This window comes from Aegilops tauschii, chromosome 3 (assembly GCF_002575655.3).
Source record: "Aegilops tauschii subsp. strangulata cultivar AL8/78 chromosome 3, Aet v6.0, whole genome shotgun sequence".
NCBI classification, from domain to species: Eukaryota; Viridiplantae; Streptophyta; class Magnoliopsida; order Poales; family Poaceae; genus Aegilops; species Aegilops tauschii.
This window is the reverse complement of record NC_053037.3, coordinates 99,643,988-99,654,101: the sequence shown is the minus strand read 5'-3', so window position 1 is coordinate 99,654,101 and position 10,114 is coordinate 99,643,988.

The window sequence follows — 10,114 nt, the reverse complement described above, 5'->3', positions numbered from 1 at the left end:
CCACTGCCACCCTGTCTTAGCGTAAGGCGAGTCGAGGCGGACGTCGTCGCGGTAGCGACGACGGACGCCGAGACGAGCACGTGACACCACTGCCAACCTGTCTTAGCGTAACGCGAGTCGAGCCGGACGTCGTCGCGGTAGCGACGATGGACGCCCAGACGAGCACGTGACAGCACTGCCACCCTGTCTATCTTAGGGTCACGCGAGTCGAGGTGGACGTCATCGTGGTAGCGACGACGGATGCCGAGACTAGCACATGACAGCACCACCACCCTGTCTTAGCGTAACGCGAGTCGAGGCGGACGTCGTCGCGGTAGCGAAGACGGACGCCGAGACGAGCACGTGACACCACTGCCACCCTGTCTTAGCGTAACACGAGTCGTGGTGGACGTCGTTGCGGTAGCGATGACGGACGCCGAGACGAGCACGTGACACCACTGCCACCCTGTCTATCTTAGGGTAACGCGAGTCGAGGCGGACGTCGTCGTGGTAGCGACGACGGACGCCGAGACGCGCACGTGATAACACTGCCACCATGTCTATCTTAGGGTAAAGCGAGTCGAGGCGGACGTCGTCGCAGTAGCAACGACAGATGCCAAGACGAGCACGTGACACCACTGCCACCCTGTCTATCTTAGGGTAACGCGAGTCGACGTGGACGTCATCGCGGTAGCGACGATGGACGCCGAGACGAGCAAGTGACAGCACTGCCACCCTGTCTATCTTAGGGTCACGCGAGTCGAGGCGGACGTCGTCGCGGTAGCGACGACGGACGCCGAGACGAGCACGTGACACCACTGCCAACCTGTCTTAGCGTAACGCGAGTCGAGACGGACGTCGTCGCGGTAGCGACGATGGACGCCCAGACGAGCACGTGACAGCACTGCCACCCTGTCTATCTTAGGGTCACGCGAGTCGAGGTGGACGTCATCGTGGTAGCGACGACGGATGCCGAGACTAGCACATGACAGCACCGCCACCCTGTCTTAGCGTAACGCGAGTCGAGGCGGACGTCGTCGCGGTAGCGAAGACGGACGCCGAGACGAGCACGTGACACCACTGCCACCCTGTCTTAGCGTAACACGAGTCGAGGTGGACGTCGTTGCGGTAGCGACGACGGGCGCCGAGACGAGCACGTGACACCACTGCCACCCTGTCTATCTTAGGGTAACGCGAGTCGAGGCGGACGTCATCGTGGTAGCGACGAAGGACGCCGAGACGCGCACGTGATAACACTGCCACCCTGTCTATCTTAGGGTAAAGCGAGTCAAGGCGGACGTCGTCGCGGTAGCAACGACAGATGCCAAGACGAGCACGTGACAGCACTGCCACCCTGTCTTAGCGTAACACGAGTCGAGGTGGACGTCGTAGCGGTAGCGACGACGGACGCCGAGACGAGCACGTGACACCACTGCCACCCTGTCTATCTTAGGGTAACGCGAGTCGAGGCGGACGTCGTCATAGTAGTGACGACGGACGCCGAGACGAGCACGTGACAGCATTGCCACCTTGTCCGTCTTAGGGTCACGCGAGTCGAGGCAGACGTCGTCGCGGTAGCGACGATGGACGCCGAGACGAGCACATGACACCACTGCCACCCTGCTTAGCGTAACGCGAGTTGAGGCGGACATGGTCGCGGTAGCGACGACGGTCGCCGAGACGAGCACGTGACACCAGTGCCACCATGTCTATCTTAGGGTCACGCGAGTCGAGGCGGACGTCGTCACGGTAGCGATGACGGACGCCGAGACGAGGACGTGACCACTGCCACCTTGTCTATCTTAGGGTAACGCGAGTCGAGGCGGATGTCGTCGCGGTAGCGACGATGGACGCCGAGACGAGCACGTGACAGCACTGCCACCCTGTCTATCGTAGAGTAACGTGAGTCTAGGCGGACGTCGTCGCGGTAGCGACGATGGACGCCGAGACGAGCACGTGACATCACTGCCACCCTGTCTATCTTAGGGTAACGCGAGTCGACGTGGACGTCGTCGCGGTAGCGACGATGGACGCCGAGACGAGCACGTGACAGCACTGCCACCCTGTCTATCGTAGGGTAACGTGAGTCGAGGCGGATGTCGTCGCGGTAGCGACGATGGACGCCGAGACGAGCACGTGACACCACTACCACCCTGTCTATCTTAGGGTAACGCGAGTCAACGAGGACGTCGTCGCGGTAGCGACGATGGACGCCGAGACGAGCACGTGACAGCACTGCCACCCTGTCTATCTTAGGGTCACGCGAGTCGAGGCGGACGTCGTCGCGGTAGCGACGACGGACGCCGAGACGAGCACGTGACACCACTGCCACCCTGTCATAGCGTAAGGCGAGTCGAGGCGGACGTCGTCGCGGTAGCGACGACGGACGCCGAGACGAGCACGTGACACCACTGCCAACCTGTCTTAGCGTAACGCGAGTCGAGCCGGACGTCGTCGCGGTAGCGACGATGGACGCCCAGACGAGCACGTGACAGCACTGCCACCCTGTCTATCTTAGGGTCACGCGAGTCGAGGTGGACGTCATCGTGGTAGCGACGACGGATGCCGAGACTAGCACATGACAGCACCGCCACCCTGTCTTAGCGTAACGCGAGTCGAGGCGGACGTCGTCGCGGTAGCGAAGACGGACGCCGAGACGAGCACGTGACACCACTGCCACCCTGTCTTAGCGTAACACGAGTCGAGGTGGACGTCGTTGCGGTAGCGACGACGGACGCCGAGACGAGCACGTGACACCACTGCCACCCTGTCTATCTTAGGGTAACGCGAGTCGAGGCGGACGTCGTCGTGGTAGCGACGACGGACGCCGAGACGCGCACGTGATAACACTGCCACCATGTCTATCTTAGGGTAAAGCGAGTCGAGGCGGACGTTGTCGCGGTAGCAACGACAGATGCCAAGACGAGCACGTGACAGCACTGCCACCCTATCTTAGCGTAACACGAGTCGAGGTGGACGTCGTAGCGGTAGCGACGACGGACGCAGAGACGAGCACGTGACACCACTGCGACCCTATCTATCTTAGGGTAACGCGAGTCGACGTGGACGTCGTCGCGGTAGCGACGATGGACGCCGAGACAAGCACGTGACAGCACTGCCACCCTGTCTCTCTTAGGGTCACGCGAGTCGAGGCGGACATCGTCGCGGTAGCGACAACGGACACCGAGACGAGCACGTGACACCACTGCCACCCTGTCTTAGCGTAACATGAGTCGAGGTGGACGTCGTTACGGTAGCGACGACGGACGCCGAGACGAGCACGTGACAGCATTGCCACCCTGTCTATCTTAGGCTCACGCGAGTCGAGGCGAGCGTCGTCGCAATAGCGACGACGGACACGGAGACGAGGACATGACAGCACCGCCACCCAGTCTATCTTAGGGTTACGCGAGTCGAGGCGGACGTCGTCGCGGTAGCGATGACGGCCGCAGAGACGAGCACGTGACACCATGGCCACCCTGTCTTAACGTAACGCGAGTCGAGGCGGACGTCGTCGCGGTAGCGACGACGGACGCCAAGACGAGCACGTGACAGCATTGCCACCTTGTCCATCTTAGGGTCACGCGAGTCGAGGCGGACGTCATCGCGGTAGCGACGGCGGACGCCGAGACGAGCACATGACACCACTGCCACCCTGCTTAGCGTAACGCGAGTCGAGGCGGGCCTGGTCTATCTTAGGGTCACGCGAGTCGAGGCGGATGTCGTCGCGGTAGCGACGATGGACGCCGAGACGAGCACGTGACAGCACTGCCACCCTGTCTATCGTAGGGTAACGTGAGTCTAGGCGGACGTCGTCGCGGTAGCAACGATGGACGCCGAGACGAGCACGTGACACCACTGCCACCCTGTCTATCTTAGGGTAACGCGAGTCGACGTGGACGTCGTCGCGGTAGCGACGATGGACGCCGAGACGAACACGTGACAGCACTGCCACCCTGTCTATCTTAGGGTCACGCGAGTCGAGGCGGACGTCGTCGCGGTAGTGACGACGGACGCCGAGACGAGCACGTGACACCACTGCCACCCTGTCTTAGCGCAAGGCGAGTCGAGGCGGACGTCGTCGAGGTAGCGACGACGGACGCCGAGACGAGCACGTGACACCACTGCCACCCTGTCTTAGCGTAACGCGAGTCGAGGCGGACGTCGTCGCGGTAGCGACGATGGACACCCAGACGAGCACGTGACAGCACTGCCACCCTGTCTATCTTAGGATCACGCGAGTCGAGGTGGACGTCATCGTGGTAGCGACGACGGATGCCGAGACTAGCACATGACAGCACCGCCACCCTGTCTTAGCGTAACGCGAGTCGAGGCGGACGTCGTCGCGGTAGCGAAGACGGACGCCGAGACGAGCGCGTGACACCACTGCCACCCTGTCTTAGCGTAACACGAGTCGAGGTGGAAGTCGTTGCGGTAGCGACGACGGACGCCGAGGCGAGGACGTGATACCACTGCCACCCTGTCTATCTTAGGGTAACGCGAGTCGAGGCGGACATCGTCGTGGTAGCGACGACGGACGCCGAGACGCGCACGTGATAACACTGCCACCCTATCTATCTTAGGGTAAAGCGAGTCGAGGCGGACGTCGTCGCGGTAGCAACGACAGATGCCAAGACGAGCACGTGACACCAGTGCCACCCTGTCTTAGCTTAACGCGAGTCGAGGCGGATGTCGTCGCGGTAGCGACGACGGACGCCGAGACGAGCACGTGACAGCATTGCCACATTGTCCATCTTAGGGTCACGCGAGTCGAGGCGGACGTCATCGCGGTAGCGACGACGGACGCCGAGACAAGCACGTGACAGCACTGCCACCCTGTCTCTCATAGGGTCACGCGAGTCGAGGCGGACATGGTCGCGGTAGCGACGACGGACGCCGAGACGAGCACGTGACACCGGTGCCACCATGTCTATCTTAGGGTCACGCGAGTCGAGGCAGACGTCGTCGCGGTAGCGATGACCGACGCCGAGACGAGCACGTGACCACTGCCACCTTGTCTATCTTAGGGTAACGCAAGTCGAGGCGGACGTCGAGACGAGGACGTGACAGCACTGCCACCCTGTCTATCGTAGGGTAATGTGAGTCTAGGCGGACGCCGAGACGAGCACGTGACACCAGTGCCACCATGTCTATCTTAGGGTCACGCGAGTCGAGGCGGACGTCGTCACGGTAGCGATGACGGACGCCGAGACGAGCACGTGACCACTGCCACCTTGTCTATCTTAGGGTAACGCGAGAGGCGGATGTCGTCGCGGTAGCGACGATGGACGCCGAGACGAGCACGTGACAGCACTGCCACCCTGTCTATCGTAGGGTAACGTGAGTCTAGGCGGACGTCGTCGCGGTAGCGACGATGGACGCCGAGACGAGCACGTGACATCACTGCCACCCTGTCTATCTTAGGGTAACGCGAGTCGACGTGGACGTCGTCGCGGTAGCGACGATGGACGCCGAGACGAGCACGTGACAGCACTGCCACCCTGTCTATCTTAGGGTCACGCGAGTCGAGGCGGACGTCGTCGCGGTAGCGACGATAGACGCCGAGACGAGCACGTGACAGCACTGCCACCCTGTCTATCGTAGGGTAACGTGAGACGAGGCGGATGTCGTCGCGGTAGCGACGATGGACGCCGAGACGAGCATGTGACACCACTGCCACCCTGTCTATCTTAGGGTAACGCGAGTCGACGTGGACGTCGTCGCGGTAGCGACGATGGACGCCGAGACGAGCACCTGACAGCACTGCCACCCTGTCTATCTTAGGGTCACGCGAGTCGAGGCGGACGTCGTCGCGGTAGCGACGACGGACGCCGAGACGAGCACGTGACACCACTGCCACCCTGTCTTAGCGTAAGGCTAGTCGAGGCGGACGTCGTCGCGGTAGCGACGATGGACGCCCAGACGAGCACGTGACAGCACTGCCACCCTGTCTATCTTAGGGTCACGCGAGTCGAGGTGGACGTCATCGTGGTAGCGACGACGGATGCCGAGACTAGCACATGACAGCACCGCCACCCTGTCTTAGCGTAACGCGAGTCGAGGCGGACGTCGTCGCGGTAGCGAAGACGGACGCCGAGACGAGCACGTGACACCACTGCCACCCTGTCTTAGCGTAACACGAGTCGAGGTGGACGTCGTTGCGGTAGCGACGATGGACGCCGAGACGAGCACGTGACACCACTGCCACCCTGTCTATCTTAGGGTAACGCGAGTCGAGGCGGACGTCGTCGTGGTAGCGACGACGGACGCCGAGACGCGCACGTGATAACACTGCCACCATGTCTATCTTTGGGTAAAGCGAGTCGAGGCGGACGTCGTCGCGGTAGCAACGACAGATGCCAAGACGAGCACGTGACAGCACTGCCACCCTGTCTTAGCGTAACACGAGTCGAGGTGGACGTCGTAGCGGTAGCGACGACGGACGCAGAGACGAGCACGTGACACCACTGCGACCCTATCTATCTTAGGGTAACGCGAGTCGACGTGGACGTCGTCGCGGTAGCGACGATGGACGCCGAGACAAGCACGTGACAGCACTGCCACCCTGTCTCTCTTAGGGTCACGCGAGTCGAGGCGGACATCGTCGCGGTAGCGACAACGGACACCGAGACGAGCACGTGACACCACTGCCACCCTGTCTTAGCGTAACACGAGTCGAGGTGGACGTCGTTACGGTAGCGACGACGGACGCCGAGACGAGCACGTGACAGCATTGCCACCCTGTCTATCTTAGGCTCACGCGAGTCGAGGCGAGCGTCGTCGCAATAGCGACGACGGACACGGAGACGAGGACATGACAGCACCGCCACCCAGTCTATCTTAGGGTTACGCGAGTCGAGGCGGACGTCGTCGCGGTAGCGATGACGGCCGCAGAGACGAGCACGTGACACCATGGCCACCCTGTCTTAACGTAACGCGAGTCGAGGCGGACGTCGTCGCGGTAGCGACGACGGACGCCAAGACGAGCACGTGACAGCATTGCCACCTTGTCCATCTTAGGGTCACGCGAGTCGAGGCGGACGTCGTCGCGGTAGCGACGGCGGACGCCGAGACGAGCACATGACACCACTGCCACCCTGCTTAGCGTAACGCGAGTCGAGGCGGACCTGGTCGCGGTAGCCACGACGGTCGCCGAGACGAGCACGTGACACCAGTGCCACCATGTCTATCTTAGGGTCACGCGAGTCGAGGCGGACGTCGTCACGGTAGCGATGACGGACGCCGAGACGAGCACGTGACCACTGCCACCTTGTCTATCTTAGGGTAACGCGAGTCGAGGCGGATGTCGTCGCGGTAGCGACGATGGACGCCGAGACGAGCACGTGACAGCACAGCCACCCTGTCTATCGTAGGGTAACGTGAGTCTAGGCGGACGTCGTCGCGGTAGCAACGATGGACGCCGAGACGAGCACGTGACACCACTGCCACCCTGTCTATCTTAGGGTAACGCGAGTCGACGCGGACGTCGTCGCGGTAGCGACGATGGACGCCGAGACGAGCACGTGACAGCACTGCCACCCTGTCTATCTTAGGGTCACGCGAGTCGAGGCGGACGTCGTCGCGGTAGCGACGACGGACGCCGAGACGAGCACGTGACACCACTGCCACCCTGTCTTAGCCCAAGGCGAGTCGAGGCGGACGTCGTCGCGGTAGCGACGACGGACGCCGAGACGAGCACGTGACACCACTGCCACCCTGTCTTAGCGTAACGCGAGTCGAGGCGGACGTCGTCGCGGTAGCGACGAGGGACGCCCAGACGAGCACGTGACAGCACTGCCACCCTGTCTATCTTAGGATCACGCGAGTCGAGGTGGACGTCATCGTGGTAGCGACGACGGATGCCGAGACTAGCACATGACAGCACCGCCACCCTGTCTTAGCGTAACGCGAGTCGAGGCGGACGTCGTCGCGGTAGCGAAGACGGACACCGAGACGAGCGCGTGACACCACTGCCACCCTGTCTTAGCGTAACACGAGTCGAGGTGGACGTCGTTGTGGTAGCGTCGACGGACGCCGAGGCGAGCACGTGACACCACTGCCACCCTGTCTATCTTAGGGTAACGCGAGTCGAGGCGGACGTCGTCGTGGTAGCGACGACGGACGCCGAGACGCGCACGTGATAACACTGCCACCCTGTCTATCTTAGGGTAAAGCGAGTCGAGGCGGACGTCATCGCGGTAGCAACGACAGATGCCAAGACGAGCACGTGACACCAGTGCCACCCTGTCTTAGCTTAACGCGAGTCGAGGCGGATGTCGTCGCGGTAGCGACGACGGACGCCGAGACGAGCACGTGACAGCATTGCCACCTTGTCCATCTTAGGGTCACGCGAGTCGAGGCGGACGTCATCGCGGTAGCGACGACGGACGCCGAGACAAGCACGTGACAGCACTGCCACCCTGTCTCTCTTAGGGTCACGCGAGTCGAGGCGGACATGGTCGCGGTAGCGACCACGGACGCCGAGACGAGCACGTGACACCGGTGCCACCATGTCTATCTTAGGGTCACGCGAGTCGAGGCGGACGTCGTCGCGGTAGCGATGACCGACGCCGAGACGAGCACGTGACCACTGCCACCTTGTCTATCTTAGGGTAACGCAAGTCGAGGCGGACGTCGAGACGAGGACGTGACAGCACTGCCACCCTGTCTATCGTAGGGTAGCGACGACGGACGCAGAGACGAGCACGTGACACCATGGTCACCCTGTCTTAGCGTAACACGAGTCGAGGTGGACGTCGTTACGGTAGCGACGACGGACGCCGAGACAAGCACGTGACAGCATTGCCACCCTGTCCATCTTAGGGTCACGCGAGTCGAGGCGGACGTCGTCGCGGTAGCAACGACGGACGCCGAGACGAGCACATGACACCACTGCCACCCTGCTTAGCGTAACGCGAGTCGAGGCGGATGTGGTCGCGGTAGCGACGACGGATGCCAAGACGAGCATGAGACACCAGTGCCACCATGTTTATCTTAGGGTCACGCGATTCGAGGCGGACGTCGTCGCGGTAGCGATGACGGACGCCGAGACGAGCACGTGACCACTGCCACCTTGTCTATCTTAGGGTAACGCGAGTCGAGGCGGATGTCGTCACGGTAGCGACGATGGACGCCGAGACGAGCACGTGACAGCACTGCCACCCTGTCTATCGTAGGGTAACGTGAGTCGAGGTGGACGTCGTCGCGGTAGCGACTATGGACGCCGAGACGAGCACGTGACACCACTGCCAGCCTGTCTATCTTAGGGTAACGCGAGTCGAGGTGGACGTCGTCGCGGTAGCGACGATGGACGCCGAGAGGAGCACGTGACAGCACCGCCACCCTGTCTCTCTTAGGGTCACGCGAGTCGAGGCGGACGTCGTCGCAATAGCGACGACGGACGCCGAGACGAGGACGTGACACCACTGCCACCCTGTCTTAGCGTAACACGAGTCGAGGTGGACGTCGTTACGGTAGCGACGACGGACGCTGAGACAAGCACGTGACAGCATTGCCACCCTGTCTATCTTAGGCTCACGCGAGTCGAGGCGGGCGTCGTCGCAATAGCGACGACGGACGCCGAGACGAGGACGTGACAGCACCGCCACCCAGTCTATCTTAGGGTTACGCGGGTCGAGGCGGACGTCGTCGCGGTAGCGACGACGGACGCAAAGACGAGCACGTGACACCATGGCCACCCTGTCTTAACGTAACGCGAGTCGAGGCGGACGTCATCGCGGTAGCGACGACGGACGCCAAGACGAGCACGTGACAGCATTGCCACCTTGTCCATCTTAGGGCCACGCGAGTCGAGGCGGACGTCGTCGCGGTAGCGACGACGTACACCGAGACGAGCACATGACACCACTGCCACCCTGCTTAGCGTAACGCGAGTCGAGGCGGACCTGGTCGCGGTAGCGACGACGGTCGCCGAGACGAGCACGTGACACCGGTGCCACCAAAACTATCTAAGGGTCACGCGAGTCGAGGCGGACGTCGTCACGGTAGCGATGACGGACGCCGAGACGAGCACGTGACAGCACTGCCACCCTGTCTATCGTAGGGTAATGTGAGTCTAGGCGGACGTCGTCGCGGTAGCGACGATGGACGCCGAGACGAGCACGTGACACCACTG